General features: G+C 37.9%; 1 protein-coding gene across 22 annotated transcripts in view; it reads right to left on the bottom strand.

Moving 5' to 3' along the window:
- SPIDR (scaffold protein involved in DNA repair) overlaps positions 1-18,996 on the bottom strand; it is a 470,799-nt gene that overhangs the window by 330,989 nt on the left and 120,814 nt on the right. The window lies entirely within an intron of this gene.

Raw genomic sequence — 18,996 nt, forward strand, 5'->3', positions numbered from 1 at the left:
ACAGAAAGCTAAATTAGGATCTTTTACAGCAGAAAAATTACTGCAGTGGTCAAATTTACAGAGCCAAAGAGTGACATGTAGCGATGATCATAATTTGCTAATGCCTAAAATACAATTGTTAATATTATGATTCTTTTTTCCTCTGATGTAATGAACTTCAGAACTAGGAGTCTCCTGAATTAGTGATTAAATAGCACAAATGACAAGATTAAGATATGAGTAAGGAGTGGTTCCTGTGAAATCAGTCACCAAAGGCAATGACAACATTCTAATCTGTCTGTGGCTAAAGTTACCTGCAATTTATCAGAACCATACAGTGTTCAACATTGAATCAGTTTCCAAAAGTTAGCGATACTGCTGTAATAGACATCTATCATAATTTATTTCTGACTCCTCTTTTTACAGAACCAACTGCCTATCCATGGAGGGGATAGCCTTCAACCTCCAAGGAGCCACAGGGCTGACCTCCCATGTCTAACCAGCCATGTGGCTACTATGATTTGCCTCAGGTAGACAAGTGACCAAAGCTGAGTCAATCAGATTCTTTTTTTCTCCAGATTTTGAATTGAGAGATAGGGAGTTTGGGAAGTAGAAGCTAAGACACACTTATGATGAATCTCTAAATGAAAGATCCATGAGTTTCTGCTGGTGAGGTTCCCAGAACTGCCCTGAGGCCCAGTTTACCCTTTAGCTTTATCTTAGATTCCTCAGGATACACTAGCATGATTCCAATAAATTTCTTCTTCTTAAACTAGCTAGATTTGTTTTCTGTTACTTATAAACAAGCTTAACTATCTGCTAAATATCTCTAAATGGAGAAAATATGTCATTAAACATATATTTATTTAGTACACACTATGTGTAAGGTGTTATGCAAGATTCAAAATTTAACGAGAGACAGTTTCACAGAAAGCTTGAAATAAAAAAAGGGGATATTATAAGCATGGCTCACACTAAATGTTCCAAATGGGTAACATTTGGCTGATCTGAAACCAGCAGACATACTGGAAGAGATTATACCTATATTAGGTCTCAAAGGATTGGAAAATTCTTAACAGATGAAGATGAGAAAAGAGAGAAGAAACCAAATAAGGAAGAAAAGGACAATGGATATTCAAGATACATAGACAAGTCCAGACAAACGAAATTTTAGAATTCACATTGGGAAGTAGGAGACAATAATAAGAACAATATAATCCTACAGATTGTTTGCACAGAGAAAGCACACATGTTCTCTTACATAAAGATAAATCAACACACCCATCATCAGTGGGGAATATGCTCTAAATTTATTTCTTGGAATAACAATGAATTTGGGGAAATTCACTCATATCCTTTCAAAGTGGCTATTTGGTCCCAGTAAAGACTGTTCTGGGTCAGTGGTAAAGTCCATGCATTCAGACTTGTTTCTAATCCCAACCCTACTGATGAAATGCTCTAGCAAATTAAGTTTTCGTAGCATTTTAATATACTAAAAGCAATTTAGTACACTGGCAAGTGTTAATTCATTTTCAGCCTACCACTTTAATAATTATTATTCTAAAACTATTTGGTAACCAAATTATACTAAAGAAAATATCTCAGAGAAAGAGTTAGTTGGTTCAAGTGATGTACTAAGAGAGGCCAAATTTCATGACAGTCTGGGTAGTGGTGCTAATAATTGAAATAGAGAACACATTCAGAAACAAAGAAAAGGGAAAGTAGATACTATTTGAAACACAAAGTTTTAAATGGTCACAGGGCTAACGTAAAGACATAGAGTCACCTGGCAGGAGGCTGGAAATGCAGCTGCTTCGAAAAGAGGCCACTGGAGCAGAAACCACCCAAGACAGTAATCTGTAAGATGCCTTCACAGTGGACAGAGTAAGGACACAGCAGCCTCAGAACTCTAACTCCTGGGCTCCTTGAACATTGAGGTATATTTATATGACTTCAGCCTCATTGTAGACAACCTCCTGCAGGTCCCGCAGGTCATATGACAGGAATCACAATGACTTCATGACTTCCAATTTCTTTCAGGGAATCTTTATTTTGATATTCTACAGTACTGTACACCAAAGATGATAAGTAAAAGATCCCATTGCTTCTCCACTTAAAATGTGCCAGTTATTTGGTAATGCATGTAACATCTGGGCAATGGGGAGGCCAAGGATAAAACGAGAAGCACACACATATACTTACATGAGCTGATTACCAAAAGGAGTAACAAAAAATACTAAAATTTCTTAAATAGGTGAATATTCAACAATATCACCATCTGTTTCTTTAAGAAACAAAATTTTAAATAACTATCATAAATTTTAAATTTAAAAATTAATTGGTATAATGCTCTATGCAATTCATCTGATACTCTTTAAGCTAATGTGACTTCCTGTGATTCTATTTACAAATTTCTTTATGAAATGTTCAGGAAAGGTTCTTGTAAGTGATCTCCCTGAATAATTAAAGAACGACTCCTGAACTGATGTGTCGCAATTTCTACAAACCAAATCTTAATCTAAATCCATGTATGAAAGGTCCTTTTAGATAAAAACTATGTCTACTAAAAAAGTCAAAAAGAAGTGAGCGTCTAATTGCAAGATTAAAGCAGTGCCTCTATTGTAAAGCTACCTCAAGGACAAATGAAACAAATGAGCCAGACGAAACACTGCTCTCTAACCTTCAGAAATTAAGGCTTTCAATTGTAAAATTTTTGGAAAGGTCACACCAAGAGCAGCAGTGGAATATCAGTAATAAATGATCAACTCTTTATTTTCAAACGACACCTTTGTAGGTAATACTTATCTAACAGGTAAAACAAAGAAAAAGAAGATAGTAACTAAGCTAAAATCATTCCTTAAGATAACCAGTTATGAGACAGAAAACAGCTCACTTGACAAATACTTCAAGCAAAAACAAAAGTCGCAAGCCCTTGGTCTCAGCCCAGGCAAAAAAGCATCCATGGTGGCAAGGGGGTCGTTGTTCAATGAAGACACTTTGTGTGCCTGATGCTGTAGGAGCAGGTGCTGGCTGCACCCTGACTCACAGTGCCAGGTGTGCTCCCCATGCCACATCCTGCAGTGTGCTCCTTTCTGCTCTCTGAAGCTTCCCACCCAATTACTGACCAGGCCCAGACCTGCCCTTGAAGGATCTTATGAGATCACCGAGAGCCAGGCTATGCTAAGTTCACCAGGTTTATCCTGGGTTCAGTCTCCCTTTCTTAAAGTCACATTACAAATGAGAACAGTCAGTGGCATTTTAAGGAAAGAACAAGAGAACTATAAAGCCCTGCCTGCTTAGAAGCTTTTAAATTCAATAATAACCGCTAGATGTTAAGGAGATTGGAAGGTGGGGGCAACAGCAAAAATGCTACACAATATATGCCACAGCAGCTGTGGCAAGTAAAAACACCAAAGCCAAGACAGCTCTTAAAAACTGAGGGGAATGAAAGAGTATCAGTGGTTGATGAACAAACTTAGTTAAATGCCTTCATTTCCACTCCCAATTCTAAAATGGAATTCATTCATTTAACAAATTAATTGAGTGCCTCCTGTGTATCAAGAGTCATCCAAGTACAACGGATATAGTGGGGAGGGGACAACACCAAAATCTTTATCCATGTGGTCTTTAAATTCTAGTGCAATCTTAACACATACCACACCTTAATTAAAGTGGGCTGTTCTCTGGCTACTTATCAAGAACTTCACTGGTTAGGTGAAAAATAACAGAAAAACCATCAAAAAGTTGCTAACAGAATTTCATTTTCTATTGGGATTAAAAATCAATAAGAACAACAAAATTCTAAACAATAGAGAGTCTTAAACTACTGATAGGAGATATACTTTCACTGTTTACTTGGTCTGCTTTTTGTGACTGAAACTTTATCCATGAAAATCAGACCCTAGTGAGAGGGAAAACAAAAGCTATAGATTTTCTCACACAATGGAGAAAAAAAAAACCATCTTTTCTGAGGTAAACAGGTTTAACAAGCTACGCCCATGGTTACACCTCTGTAAACCACTTGGCTTGCCTTCCCCAAACCAAAAATGTTTCCAACCTCAAATTCCAGCCTGATGAGAAAGACAGAACTCAATTTCTATTGACGTGGGTTCACAAAAGCACCATTCTACCTCATCTGAAGATCCAAAGTGCCTGCTCTGAGGAGCCTAATGAGAAAATGAGAAATAGCAGGGCAAAGCACATCTCAAGAGAAAGGGAGGGAAAGAGAACTTACAATGCTCAAGAAGGAACCTGAAGGGTCAGTCAAAGTTCACTAAGCAGTAGGTGAGTGTAGAAAATGGCAGAGCATGCCCAAGGCCAGGAGGACTCCACAGCAAATATAGTGGCAACCTGCCCAGAACCAGGTCTGTGCAGCCTGGGTACAGTAATTACAGAGGACAAGAAAGAAAAGCACCCCTTTCTCCAAGGAAGACAGTGTATAACTGTGGAATATGGTTACAGTCTGTGATACAACCTGTCTGGCCATCCTCTCTGTTTCAAAACATGCTCAGACAAGGGCCAGCCCAGTGGTACAGTGGTTAAGTTCACATGCTCTACTTCAGCGGTCCAGGGTTTGCCGGTTCGGATCCTAGGTGCAGACCTACACATCGGCTATCAAGCTGAGCTGTGGCAGGCATCCTACGTATAAGAAGAGGAAGATGGGCATGGATGTTAGCTCAGGGCCAACCTTCCTCAAAACAAACAAACAAACAAAAAACATGTTCAGAGAAGACACAGCCCTGAGCCTTCCTGTAATACTGCCTTCTGGCAAAAGCAGCACACCTTGTTCCTGGTCTGCTAGAGGTTGAAGGGTCATCCAACTCAAACCTACACTTAAAATTTTAGCCTCAAAATTAACAGAGAAGCAAAAATGAAAGCATTCTAAAAGTTAATTCTAATTAAATTCATTCTAAAAATTAATCTTTTCATTTATGCAAATAAAACCAGAGGCAAGACACGGGTTGTTTTTGGTTATGAGCCAGGCTTTGTTTTTATTCAAGGCAAAGAATTAAAATCCTACACAATAGGGTACTGCGGAAAGGAAAAAGAAAGAAATTGAGAGAGGAGCCTGGAGAAGATAGTAAGGCTTCAAAGAAAACAAGCCAGGCAAATACCCTAAGAGAATAAAGGTAGTAAACAAAAGCAAAAATGGTGAAAAGCAAATATACAGCCCTGCACAGCAGACCTAGGAGGTGCCCCTCCAAACATGAGTTCCATCAGATATTAATAGGTAATCAGAGAAAGAGCTCCATAGTCAAATCAGCTTGAATAAACTAGGTTGAATAAAACTAAATAGTAAGACTTCTCAGGAGCCTTAATATGCCCATGTACACTGTGACTTCTAAGAGGAGGTTGTAACACATAGTGTTTCCTAAACTTATTTGACCACAACTTGACCAGTTTTTCACTGAGCATCTCACAGAACTGAAACTTCTAAGAACTGTACATATTTTAATGGAAATAATTCAGAAGTGAAGTTTTCCATAATTTCTTCTACTTCTATCTTCTTAAATATCATATGCTGAATACAGTTTAATATTGTCTTTACAACTCACAATTATTCTAGTGGATAACTATTATTTTGGACTTTGAGGTAATGCAGTTCTGCAAATGCCAAATGGGTTTTCTTTCCCTCCATCTACAAGGTTGTTGGCCGGCCCCAATCCTACAGTGCTCAAGTCTGCTCCTAACAACCTTTCTGATTGACGTTCAAAGTCACAGACTCCTTATTTGCCTTGAGTTTAGAAACCAGGAAACAGCAAGGCTCAATGTTGGATATCAGGAGGACTACAAAGATTGATAAAATATAGATTCTGCTCTTTAGAAATTTATATCTGGCTACTTGTTCACCCCTGAATAAGTCACTAACAGCCTGAAACACTCACTTGTAAGGCAAATCTAAAAGCAATTATTTCAGAGGCCCAAGGCCTCCTTCCAGATCTAAGGTTAAGTGAAAAGACCCTAATCAAATTTCTGGTAGGCAGCATCTTTGTATACACACAAAGATGCTTCTTCAAAATAATCAATCACAAGATTCTTCTGAGGTAAAAGAAGGCAAATTAGGTTAAACTAAAACAGAGGAAGATTCAATGGTTAACATGTAGTCGTCCAGAGTCACACAACAAGTTAAGGGAATACTCACAGGAATCCCTACTATCTACACACACCATACCAGGCTCTGTCTAGAAAATAATGCCAGCCAAAAGAACAGTGGAAAATTGTTTTATACACCAACACACACATATATACATATACATACACACACACACACACATATATATATTTAACTTCAACAGCTACAAAGATGTGGAAAGGCAAAATGAATTATCTCTAAAGAAATTTGTCCCATGTATTTTTCCATACCCATGAGGTTCAATAAAGGTGATATACCAAGGACTTTAATATTAAGGAATTTAAAATATGAAGGAATTTAAAATCATAATGGTTATTTCAGCATTATTTCAATAACTAGAAGATAATGTTTAATATATTGTTGGGAATTTTATTGACAACGTTATGGAGATAAGTCATTTCTGAAAATGAGTATTCCTCTTCGACATTGATGCAAGAATATGAACTATGAAAAAAAGTGCCAGTCTGCTTCAGTCTCTATAAAAACTAGAAACAGCAAAGGGAGTCCTGGAAACCTCACTCTTAAGAACCTACTTGGTTTAAACTGTGAATTCAAACAAAACAATGTTCATCTTGGCGAAAATTTAAAGATCCATGATACTATAAAGTTATCCTGGGCTTGATTTATAAAGTCATGTAGCTATTTCTTACTTGAAAATAAAATAATGCTGACTAAAAATAAGTCACTAAAAGAATATATTTGAAATATAACTAACAGAATATATGTATGTAAAACTATAAATATACATATTTATATACATATATAACTAGCAGAATATTAATAACTAGCAAACATTTTTTTTGTTTTTGAACACACATTTTGTGTTTCTGAACACTTATTATAGGATATTCAGGAAAAGTGTGAACTCAGTAGGTTGAACTGATCCAACCACGTGCATTCTCAGGAGGCTTGTTTTCCTGACTGGCCCTTGACCGGCACTTGGGAATTGATCTCTTGGAATAGTCTAACTGATACAAACGTTTTGTACACTCAGTACCTTGGCCACACTGTACTATTTTATCTAGACAGTCTGTTTAAACAATGTAAATTATGGTGAACCTCTACTTTCCTTCTAGGAGATTGGAGTTTCAGTCACTGCAGTCAGTCACGCAAGCACTGTTATCACTGTCACCTACATCCTCAAACCTCAGTAGAAACCAAGTGAGCTTCCCTGGTAGATAACACTTTGCACATGTTGCTACAACTCATTGCTAGAGGAATTACAAGTGTCCTGTGCAATTCCTCTACAAGAGGGCTCTTGGAAGCTTATCCTGGTTTTCTTCAGATTGCTCTTGATGCACCTTTTCCCTTTGCTGACTTTGCTTTGTGTCTTTTGCTGTAATAAACCATAGCTTTGAGTATAATGCTTTCTGAGTCCTATGATTCCTTCTAGCAAATCACTAAACTTGGGGATGATCTTAGGGACCCCAGACGCATGGAGTTTACAGGATTTTTTCTTTTTTTTTAAGATTTTATTTTTTCCTTTTTCTCCCCAAAGCCCCCCGGTACATAGTTGTATATTCTTCGTTGTGGGTACTTCTAGTTGTGGCATGTGGGACGCTGCCTCAGCGTGGCTTGATGAGCAGTGCCATGTCTGCGCCCAGGATTCAAACCAACGAAACACTGGGCCGCCTGCAGCGGAGCGTGCGAACTTAACCACTCGGCCACAGGGCCAGCCCCGAGTTTACAGGATTTTATTAATTTTAACATATTTTTCATCATTTGAGTAGGATAAGAGGTATAAACCAGTCCACACAATCCTAGTAATCAGGTTTGGCTGGATATATTTCTTTCAATAACGTATATTAAAGACTTAGAGAAATATCAAGCTCCTCTGTGAAAGCCATTTAGGGTTAGATGAATATGGTTTTAAAGCAAATCACCATCTAGAATAGGGGTTGGCAAATTATTCTGTAATGGACCATACAGTAAGTATTTTAGGCTTTGTGGGCAATACAGTGTCTTTCACAAATACTCAACTCTGCCCATTGTAGCATGAAAGCAACCACAGATAACACATAAACCAGTATGGGTTCCAATAAAACTTTATTTGCAAAGACAAGTAAGGGGCTTGATCTGGCCTGCAAGCTATAGTTTGCCAAGCCTATTCCAGAAAAACTGAGCTTCAATAAAAATGTTTTTTCTCAATTTCTTTTCTAGGTAAAAAAGCTATAGATTAAAAAAATAACAAAACAAAAAAACGAAACAAAGAAAAATACCAAAATTTCTTTCCTCATCACTCAACATACCCTAATATGATACAATAAAAACAAAATTCAAAGAATCTAAATTAGAAGTAGAAATAAATTTTAAAATTCAATTTAGTATTTACTGATATCCACTATGACCTCAGTACACCACCAGGAGTTATGAATAGAAAAGCCAAGTGTAAGACTGCTCACTGGCACTGGGCTATGCCTAAACCGGGTGATGTTCCCCTACATCAGTTTTCTATTGCTTCATAACAAATTACCACAAACTTAGTGACTTAAAACAACACCCATTTATTAGTGCACAATTCTGCTGTGCAAACTTTATCCAGGCAAACAAAAGTCCAGGCATGGCATACTGGCATCTCTACTCAGGGTCTCCTAAGGCTAGAATCAAGGTGCTGATTGGCTGCCTTCTCATCTAGAGCTCAGGGTCCTCTTTCAACCTCATGTGATTGTGGCAGGGTGCAGTTTCTTGTGGCTGCTGGACTGAGTTCCCTGCTTTCTTGCTGGCAGTCAGCTGGGTGCTGCTCTCAGCCTGTGTTATTTTTCACATGGCTTCATGCATCTTTAAAGCCAGTAACAGATAATCTTTTTCCTATAGAATGCCCATGTAACTTCCTGCAACTGGTTCTTACAATCAAAGTTTAAAACATTTAATTTACCCAATAGCTGGATTCAGCATTGCTCAACAAATATCTCAAAGCATGCCCAACAAACTTAAAGCCCCTAAAAATCAGTAAGAGACTTTGAAATAAGCTTTTTCTTAGACAGGATCTTATCTTAAGACCATTTAAGATGATAGATTTCCTGGGATTGACAGAAACTTCATGGGAACACTGGACCAGCAGTAATATGAATCTTTTTTTATGTTTTTTTAAGAGTGGCACCTGAGCTAACATCTGTTGCCAATCATCTTCTTCTTTTTTTTTCTCTTCTTCTTCCCAAAGCCCCTAGTACATAGTTGTATATTCTAGTTGTAGGTCCTTCTGGCTGTGCTATGTGGGAGGCCACCTCAGCATGGCCTGATGAGCAGTGCCACATCCACACCCAGGATCCAAACTGTGAAACCCTGGGCCACCTAAGTGGAGCATGCAAACTTAACCACTCGGCCACAGGGCCAGCCCTTAATATGAATCTTAAGCATTCAGGTGATGCATAAATTTGAATTAAGTCAAACTGAAAAAACTTTTCTATTATGTTAGGTTCCTAATAATACTTATAAAAGCCCCCAAATCTATACAAATTCCATCCTTCATCATCCACAACTCACTGATTTAATGACAACTATCCTAAAAGAAACTGAACAAGAAATTTCTAATAATCTGAGAATGTAAAATGACTAGAGCTATTTCCTTAAAAACCCTGCTTAAAGAAAAAATTGTTTTCTTAATAGCTATTAACTCGATCTATTTTACTAAAACCAAAAAGAAAAAAAAATAAAGGAATAAAACTTCTAAACTAGACAAAGCAAAATAAGAGAATCACATGCTTTGAGAACTGTCTACCAGTTTTGGCTACAAATCTACCTGGTCTTATCTATTAAAACGGTCTATTTAAATGCCCTTTATTAACACAAAAGGCTTCATCTCCTTGATTAAATTAAGTCTAATTGAAAGACGAGCTGTTCAGACCAAAACAGATGATTAAAACTCAACTAAAAATGAGGACAGCATCTAAAAATAAACTGTCATGAAGAGGCCGGGGTGGAGACGAACAGGAAGATATTCTCTTTTTGCTGGACAGATATAAAAAAGAAGGAAAACATAAGTCAACCTAGATAGATATTTAGACTTCAAAAATATATAAATAAGGAAAAATAATTAAATCGAAACAATTTGGAAATATATAAAAATGGGACAATTTATATTTTTATTGTTATTCTAGGTAACAAAGTTTAATTGCTTTGAATAGATATAGTCTTTATTTCAGAAGTTTATATGGACAACCAAGGATCTACATAAAGTAAAATAAGGAAATTGTTTTCAGTAGAGCTTTTCTCATGCTGTTTTAACTTCTAGAGAATTGTCAGAATTATCTATTTTATTTTCTTCCACTGAACTCCCTTTTGACCGACTTTCTCCACATCTGTCCCTAATCCTATTTTTTAAACTTCCCTGATGGACAAGAGAAAAAAGATGGCTCAGTAGAAACCACTACCTCACTTAGAATGAATAAAACAACTTAACCTAAAAGAGCACATGACAACAGGTCAACAGCTCATTTTATTTAAAAAAACAACAACAGTAACACATGATTATCATGGTTGACAGTAGCACTTCAAAAGTAAACCTAAGGAGTAAGCACTTTCCATGACTTATTTCTCCTAGGCCTGTACCCCAGGACATTTATTAATCTCTGAAAATCATTCTCTTTCACACTTTCTCTTTTTAATTTGTAATTTTAAAAAATGGAACTTAAGTCAGAACATTACATTTCAACACAAATATTAACGTGAGTTCAGTAGAAATTTTAAAAAATAGTAATTTGGGCCTACCCAGAAAATTCTCCTTGATTTACAAATCAATGAAATGATGGACTTATTTTGGATCTACTGTAAATCACTTAATTGATCTAGCTAGAGCACATACTCCATAAGCCTACATAATAAAAAGCATAGAGTTTTTTCTTAGGAAAGAAAAAATTTCAACTGGACGACCGCCAAATCTTAAACCTGGAAATCTCAAATGCTTTGAATGCATTTCCCCTTCAAACTAGCAAAAATAAGGCTAATTACTAATGTGTATCAACTCATATATCCAAGTTTCTCCACACTATCAGGTGAAATTTTTCTTGGATTAGAAATGTTTAGCAGGCAGCCCTATAGCTGAGTGGTTATGTTCACGCCCTCTACTTCAGCAGCCCACGCTGGTGAAGTTCAGATCCTGGGCGCAGACCCAGCACCACTCATCAATAAATAAATAAATAAATAAATAAAATCTTTAAAAAAAAAAAAAAGAAATGTTTAAAGTACCCTAAATAAGAGTTACACAATGATAGTCTCCACATCTTTTGAAATAAAAACTGGCAATTCAGGGGATTAGTTTATGAAATTTTTAAGAAACAATCGTTTTCTTTTTTTTTTTTAAAGATTGGCACCTGAGCTAACAACTGTCGCCAATCTTCTCTCTTTTTTTTTTTTCCTGCTTTTTCTCCCCAAATCCCCCCAGTAAATAGTTGTATATTTTAGTTGTGGGTCCTTCTAGTTGTGGCATGTGGGACGCCACCACAGCATGGCCTGACTAGCAGTGCCATGCCTGTGCCCAGGATCCCAACCAGCGGAAACCTTGGGCCACCGAAGTGGAGCATGCAAACTTAACCACTCTGCCAGAATCTTTTTTTAATTAAGCCTGTCAATCAAGAGGAGGTTGTGATACTCATCATTTATCTTTAAAAGTAGAAGCACTATTTAAAATACTCTTGAAATACTACTCTGATGAACTGGAGATTTTTAATCAAGTTTTATAATACAATTTCAGGAATATGTTCCATAGCAGTGATCAGATTATTTTCACGTTTACCTCTATTTTCTATAATGAGATCACTAGCTTGATAATTAAGAAATACGTCCTTAAAACCCTTATTCTAATGTAGTCCTCTACCTCTTCCTTTTCATTTCCTTTGTGCCCAGTACTGTACCTAACCCTGGCTAAGAATTTTAGACGTAGTGTTAATTCTTTCAAATCACATGTCATTTTGAAAATTACTGTTCCTGGCACAAAATGGCTCACTTTTGACACTAATTCAGTTAAAAGTAAATTTTAATTCACTGTCACATACGTACAAAGAAATGCTCTAGGCAATATGGGAAATATAAAGGTGAACAAGACACCTTCATATTGATGCAGTAGAAAAAGAACTGGCACTTGCATCAGAGAGACCTGGTTGTAAATTCTAGCTTCAATATCTACTAGTGGTGTAACCTGGACAAGTTTTTTACCATTCTGAGTCTCAATGTCTCAAACTTTAAAAGAGAAATAATAATACCTACTTTACAAAGTCAGCATGAGAATTAAATGAAAGAGTATAAAAAGGATTATAAAGTCCTTAAGAACAGGGATAGTATCTTGTCTTACTTATGCCTAACGCCCAGTACTCGCTATGTGAATTGTAAGCCTTTCTATCCTTACTCACTCACCAAACATTAATTACATGTTTACTATGTACCAGGCATTGTTCTAAGTTGGGGACAAAAGACAAATAAGACATTTTCTCTTCACTTCAAGAAACTTACAAAATAGAAGAAGGAACAGAAAAGCAGACACTTCAGTAACATAGAGTGATGGTGTTAGAATAGATCTGGGGCATGGGAGGATTCATAGACAGCAAGGGCTCAAGTTTATGGGAAGGAAGGTCCCAGGAGAGGTGACTTGAAAATGAGTAGATATTTCACAGGTGGGGGAGAGGATAGGAAGAAGAGGTTACTCTAAGCAAAGATAACAGCAAGAGCAGAAAATGAAGGAATAAAGAGTCCACCATGTTTGGGGAGCTGTGATGTGGTCAGTATGGTGGAGCCAGAGGGCAAAAGATACAAGCAGTTGGGATAAAAAAGGGGCTTACCACACCCCACAAAGTTCCAGGCAGAGCATCTGTAGCCACCTGGTAGAACTTAGACATATATTTATGAACTCTCCCCCGACCTTTTTTTTTTTTTTTTTTTTGTTAAAGATTTTATTTTTTCCTTTTTCTCCCCAAAGCCCCTCTGGTACATAGTTGTATATGCTTCATTGTGGGTCCTTCTAGTTGTGGCATGTGGGACGCTGCCTCGGCGTGGTTTGATGATCGGTGCCATGTCCGCACCCAGGATTCGAACCAACGAAACACTGGGCCGCCTGCAGCGGAGCACGCAAACTTAACCACTCAGCCACGGGGCCAGCCCCCCGACCTTTTTTTTTTTTTTGGAAGCAACCTACTGTGTTCCTGCAGCTTTATTTTCATGATCTCCTTTGATTGTTACTATAGCCCTACAAGATAGGTATTATTACGCTCACTTTACAGAGAATGTCCAAAAAGGTTAAGTAATTTGCTCTCAGGTACAGAGCAATGACAACTGGACTCCAACCTGGCCCATCTGAACCCATGTTGCTCAGGCTCTTAACTCCTATGTTCTGTCAGAGTTTTCAAACATTGTCAAACTTCTTTTGACCACAACACACATTTCACCAGCAAAGACATACATGTCTACAATTGAAACAACGGTTTCATGAAGCAGCATATACACTTCAATGGTTTTCATTCTCTTTCCTTTAAAAAAAAATCTCTGATTGTAGTTTTTAAGGAGAAGCAAGTGATCAATAGTTCCAGTGTTGCTGATAAGCCATTGTAGGATGAGGATGGAGAGTTTGCCTTTAGATTGAACTTTGCATAGGTCCTTGGTGGTCTTGGGGAGCAGCACTATGGAAGAGGTGGCTGCAGAAGCTGGACCAGAAGTAGAGAAGAGACTCTAGAGACAGCAAAGATTTAGAGATGCATGTCAAGGAATTTTGCTTTATCTAGGAGCTGGGGAATGAGGCAGAAGCTGCAGGGGAAGTGTAGTTAATAAAGGTGTGAGTTTTGTTAAATATGGGAGAAGAACACTCCCTATCTTTTGCAAGCATAAACAAAAAGCAAATAGGCATTCAAGGCCCACATGACCTTAATTCTCTAATCTCATTTCCTACTGCTCTTCCATAAGAAAGCCTAACTCAGCTATACCAAAACACTGAATTTTCCCCAGAATACTGTTTTTTCCTTTTTCCTTTTTTTTTTTTTTTTTTTGCATACTATTTCTTTTACCTAGAATGCCCTTCCTCATTCCTGCCTACCTGGCAAAATCCTACTCAATGATGAAGACTTTGTTCAAGCAACCCTCCATCTATGAAGCCTTTCTTCTTACCCTCAACATTCTGAGTGAATTTTACAGTGAGCACCCACATATCCATCATCTAAATTCTACCATTAATATTTCCCTATTCTTGCTTCAGCATATATCTACTATGGAGTCTTTCCTAACGCACAGAGACTCTTTTTGTCACAGCCACATACTGTACCCATTTCTATTATTCAATTTCTATGTACTACATATATTTATATACACATCCGTCCCTTCTTTGAGACTGTGAGCTCCTTGTAAGTCTAACTTGGTTTTTGTGTGCATGGCTCCAAGAATATAGATTCGCATAGAGAAATTTACTGTGAGGGAATATAAAATGAATAAATTCTGACTACATTACTTACTGAAAACTTCTCTTTATCTGATCTCTAAATAACAACAGCAGAAAAATAACTTTTTTTTCACAATATACCTTCCCCTTATGTGTTGGGAGCCCTAGGGGCAACTGTTCCATCAGAACAACAACAAAGGGGAAATAAACTTTGCACCACTTCTGCAGCTGATAGAGAAGGAAACTGAAAAGGTTCCTTCTGCTTTAGGAGGAGAACAGACAGATTTCTTTCTACATTAGATATCTCACAGACAAAACGACCCTCCAGAAGACCACAACCAAATTTATAGATACTACTTATTTGACAGGTTAACCACTTCTGTTCTGACCCACTATAATGATTAGGAAGAGACATCTTTTCAGGAGATAATCATGAAATCAGCTCCTACACAGAAAAGGTGAGAATAACAGTACAAAACAGACGAGAAGTGCAGAAAACAGGAGAGGATGGAAGATAAAACAAATGGAGATTTCTTTCCATTCTGTTAAAGGAAAAGACTCTCATACAAAACATCTTTAAAAATAAAAACAAACAGAAAAACCAAAAAAGTCACTGCTGGAAATTAATGAACCTAATATGAGCAAAAGGGAAAACAGCACTAAACAATAGGAACTTTTTTAGACTATGGTGAAAGTGTTTTCTTTCCACGTGTATTTTGTTCCCCAGATAATCAGACTCTTAAATATATCCCTAGAAAATAAGTTCCTCCTACAAAGTGTCTTCTTCATAACTGCCATTCAGAACACCAACTGCCTATCATGACACAGCAACCAAGAAACATGAGGCTTGTGTTAGGGACAGTCAACTTGTGATTTCCTGCTAGACTTTCTCAATTCAGAGGATGATGAAATGGCCTAGTGTTGCAATGCATTTATGACTTTAGGCAAAAACACAGGGCATCCAAGACAGAAGTGGCAAAGAGAATAGTGCCCAGCAGGAAGTTGTTCCTACAAAGGAAATTGCAGTTTCTAAGATGAAGAGGAAGTCGAGAGGGAGAATTAAGTGTCTTAAGAATTTGAGAAAATATTGAAGAAACTACTTGTGGTCTCAAATACAGTTAAAATATTAAGTAGTATATTCAGCTTATCATTAATTATAAATCTGAAACTTTGCCAATGTAGTTTGGGGTAAAGCTTGCCCACAAAAGGCAAATCATATCCATTAACTGTCTTTCTGTGAGGAGCTGCCACTCTCCTTCTTTATTCCCTGCAGAAAGCTTTTCTGGAAAAATATCTGATGTTAATGTCAACTGAAAGGGACAGAGGAAGAACACTCTCACTCATCTGCTCCTACACACTCTAAGAATCTTGGGCACGTTTCTCTTCATTTCATGATGTCCTGCAATGTTCTCTTCATAAACAAACCTGTCCACCAAGAAGTTTTTACTCTCTATACAACAAAGGGCTAACTTCTCCTAAAGTTTATTTCCACTTGCCCATGAAATGTATCCTAGTCACAGAAAACACAAAATAGTCAGTTCTTTAGCATTATATGAAATAATCGAAGCTATCATTTTTAGTTTAATACAACTTTCATAATAGGCCTAAGAAACCTCTGGTAGAAGTTGTTTCCATCCCCTTCATCTGTAGACATTAGAAACTCAATAGGAACTTCATATCCCACCTACTTATCTCTCTTTTTAATTTTTTTACCATGTCCAGAATTCCTTTCCTGATGCTTATAAACATTCACAGAACAGACCTTTTTCACCATTAAACAGAAACTGAGTGTTGCATATATGTTTTTAGGTAATAATAGGCTTTACAAATACTTAATAGTGGTATTAACAAGAAGGAGACTATTAACAATTTTTCATGAAAGATCACATGTGACTTTCTTTTCTATGTATAGAAAGTAAGTGTGAACTATTCACCACCATGCGCCTTTTCTCTTTTTATATCAAGACCCACAGCACACTCACTTTCACAAGACAATATGAGGCCCTGAGGATTTACTTTTTATTCTAATTACTGAAATCTTGTTTTAGTATTCACTATTTTACTATAAACAATCTGCACTCATGAGTCGGATCTCCCTAGCTAAACCATCTTTTTGACTTCTCAGATCACCCATTGATTCCCATCATCCCACAATTTCTTTTTTTTTTTCGCTTTTTCTCCCCAATCTCCCCAGTACATAGTTGTATATTTTTCTTTTTAGTTGAGGGTCTTTCTAGATGTGGCATGTGGAATGCTGCCTCAGCATGGCCTGATGAGCGGTGGCATGTCCGCGCCCGGGATCCGAACTCGCAAAACCCTGGGCTGCTAAAGCAGAGCGAGGGAACTTAACCACTCAGCCACGGGGCCAGCCCCTATTCCACAATTTCTAATGTGGCTTTTGAATCACTGTGATCTTGTGATCTCCATATTCCTTCCTTCCTTGTTTTTCTTCAAGTGCCTTTTTTTCTCCAACTAGTATTTCACAATTCCTTCCTTACCTTCATTCATTTAACAAATACTTGCTGAATACTAAGTACTGTGCTAGAGGAGGCTGCTACAACATTGAGTAAGACTCAGGTTAGTTATGGACGGGGCAGGGAATAATCTGTTACAACACAGTATACTAAACACTATGAAAGGACTAAGGACTATGTGCTACAGGGCACCTAAGAAGGACACAAAGCCAGACCCATGATGGGAAGTCAAAGAGGGCCACCAAAGGGAGGGACAGGAGGCTTTTGGTGGTGAAGACGAAATTGTGGGCCAGTGGTAGAATTTCTTGCCAGCTATTTAACTTCTATATATTCTCATATTCCCATTTTCTCGTATGTGTGAGTTTATGTAACAGTGTACACTACCTGTACCCTTCAACTGCTGTTCATGAACTTTGCATTAGTTCTCTAATGCTGTGTGACAATACACCACAAACTCAGTGGCTTATGGCCACACTCATTTATTAGCTCTTAGTTTTGTAGGCCAGAAATCTTGCACACTTTAACTGAGTCCTCTGCTCAGGGTATCACAAAGCTGAAATCAAGGTGCTGGCTGGGCTTAGGTCTCCTCTAGAGGCTCTGGAGAAAAATGCAAGTCTAAGCTCACTCTTCTTGTTGGCAGAATTCAGCTCCTTGTGGTTTTATGATTGAGGTCTCCATGTCCTTGCGTGCTGTCGGCTGGGATTCACTCTGAGCTCCCAGATGTCACCACATTCCTTGCCCTGTGGCTCCTTTCAACTTTAAACCAGCAATGGTACATAAATCCCTCTTCTGCTTCAAATCTCTGACTTCCTCTGTCTCTGATCTCTAGACTCAGATTTATAGGGCTCAAGGGATCAGGTCAAGCCCAGTGAGGATAAACTCTCTTCTTAAAGTCCACTGTGCCACATAACAAACCTCATCATAGCAGTAAACTCCATCCTAGTCACAGACCCAGGGATTATGCAGGGTACAGCAGGGAGTGGTGATGTTGGGGGGTCATTTTAGAATTCTACCAACCACAATTTATACAGAAAACACAAAACTTGGCATTAAAGTACTTAGCATGAAGGAAGCATTTTATGGCACTGATTAGAAACAGGGCACTTAGGTTCTCTCTATTCAAGGATTTTACTTTTCAATCCTGACAGTACAATAACCAAAAAATTATAGACAACTCTCAAATTAGGCTGCCAGCCCTTTTATCCTTAATCCGCTCATCTTTACAAATGCCTAAGAGAGATTTATATTTGAATATTTCACTCAACCTCACATGATAAAGCTGAACTAATAACCTTCCCCTTCAGAGTTACTCCTTTCTCAGATTTCCATTATACCACCAGGCAGCCAGTACTCCAGGATCTCAGCCTTAGCATGATTGTTTTATTTATCTTTTACCCTATGTTCTCTTTGACATCAAACTGAACTGAAATCAATTCATCAATAAATCTTCACAACTAATCTTCCTCTCCATTCTCAAACATACTTTATGTCTAGAACAGGATCATTAGAAACACTGGTCTCCTGACCTGACCTTCTTGCCACTTTCTCCTCTTTCACGTGCACACTGGTCACATCCTACACATGCCTAGCAATAAAATCCCCACCACCACACTCAAGTATTTTCCACTCAGAAGCCACAGCCACCCCTTATTCCAGCCATGGATATCAGAACTCTTCATGCCAGCACTCAAGGCCAACATTCAGCTGTTTCCTGGGCCCCAAACTCATACTTCAAACCCCATCATCCAATTCCACACCACCGTCAGCCTCTTAGACCTCACCTTTCTAGTCCTAGCCTAAGGCCTCTGCTTAGCCGCTCTCTCAGTCAGATACACCTGAGCCTTGAGGGGTCAGCCAATGAGTAATTAGGGTTAGTAAGTGGAGCCTGCCATTGAGTAATTAAACAACTGAGCAGACCTAACCAACTAGTGGAGTTAGTCCCTCATCCAGGAATAGGTTCCACACCTTACATACAAGTTTTATTTTCCATACTTTGAAGTTGTAAGATCACTAACACTGCTTGGTGAATGTTAACTAGACCTATTGTGGTGATCATT

This window comes from Equus asinus, chromosome 12, assembly GCF_041296235.1.
Source record: "Equus asinus isolate D_3611 breed Donkey chromosome 12, EquAss-T2T_v2, whole genome shotgun sequence".
Taxonomy (NCBI): domain Eukaryota; kingdom Metazoa; phylum Chordata; class Mammalia; order Perissodactyla; family Equidae; genus Equus; species Equus asinus.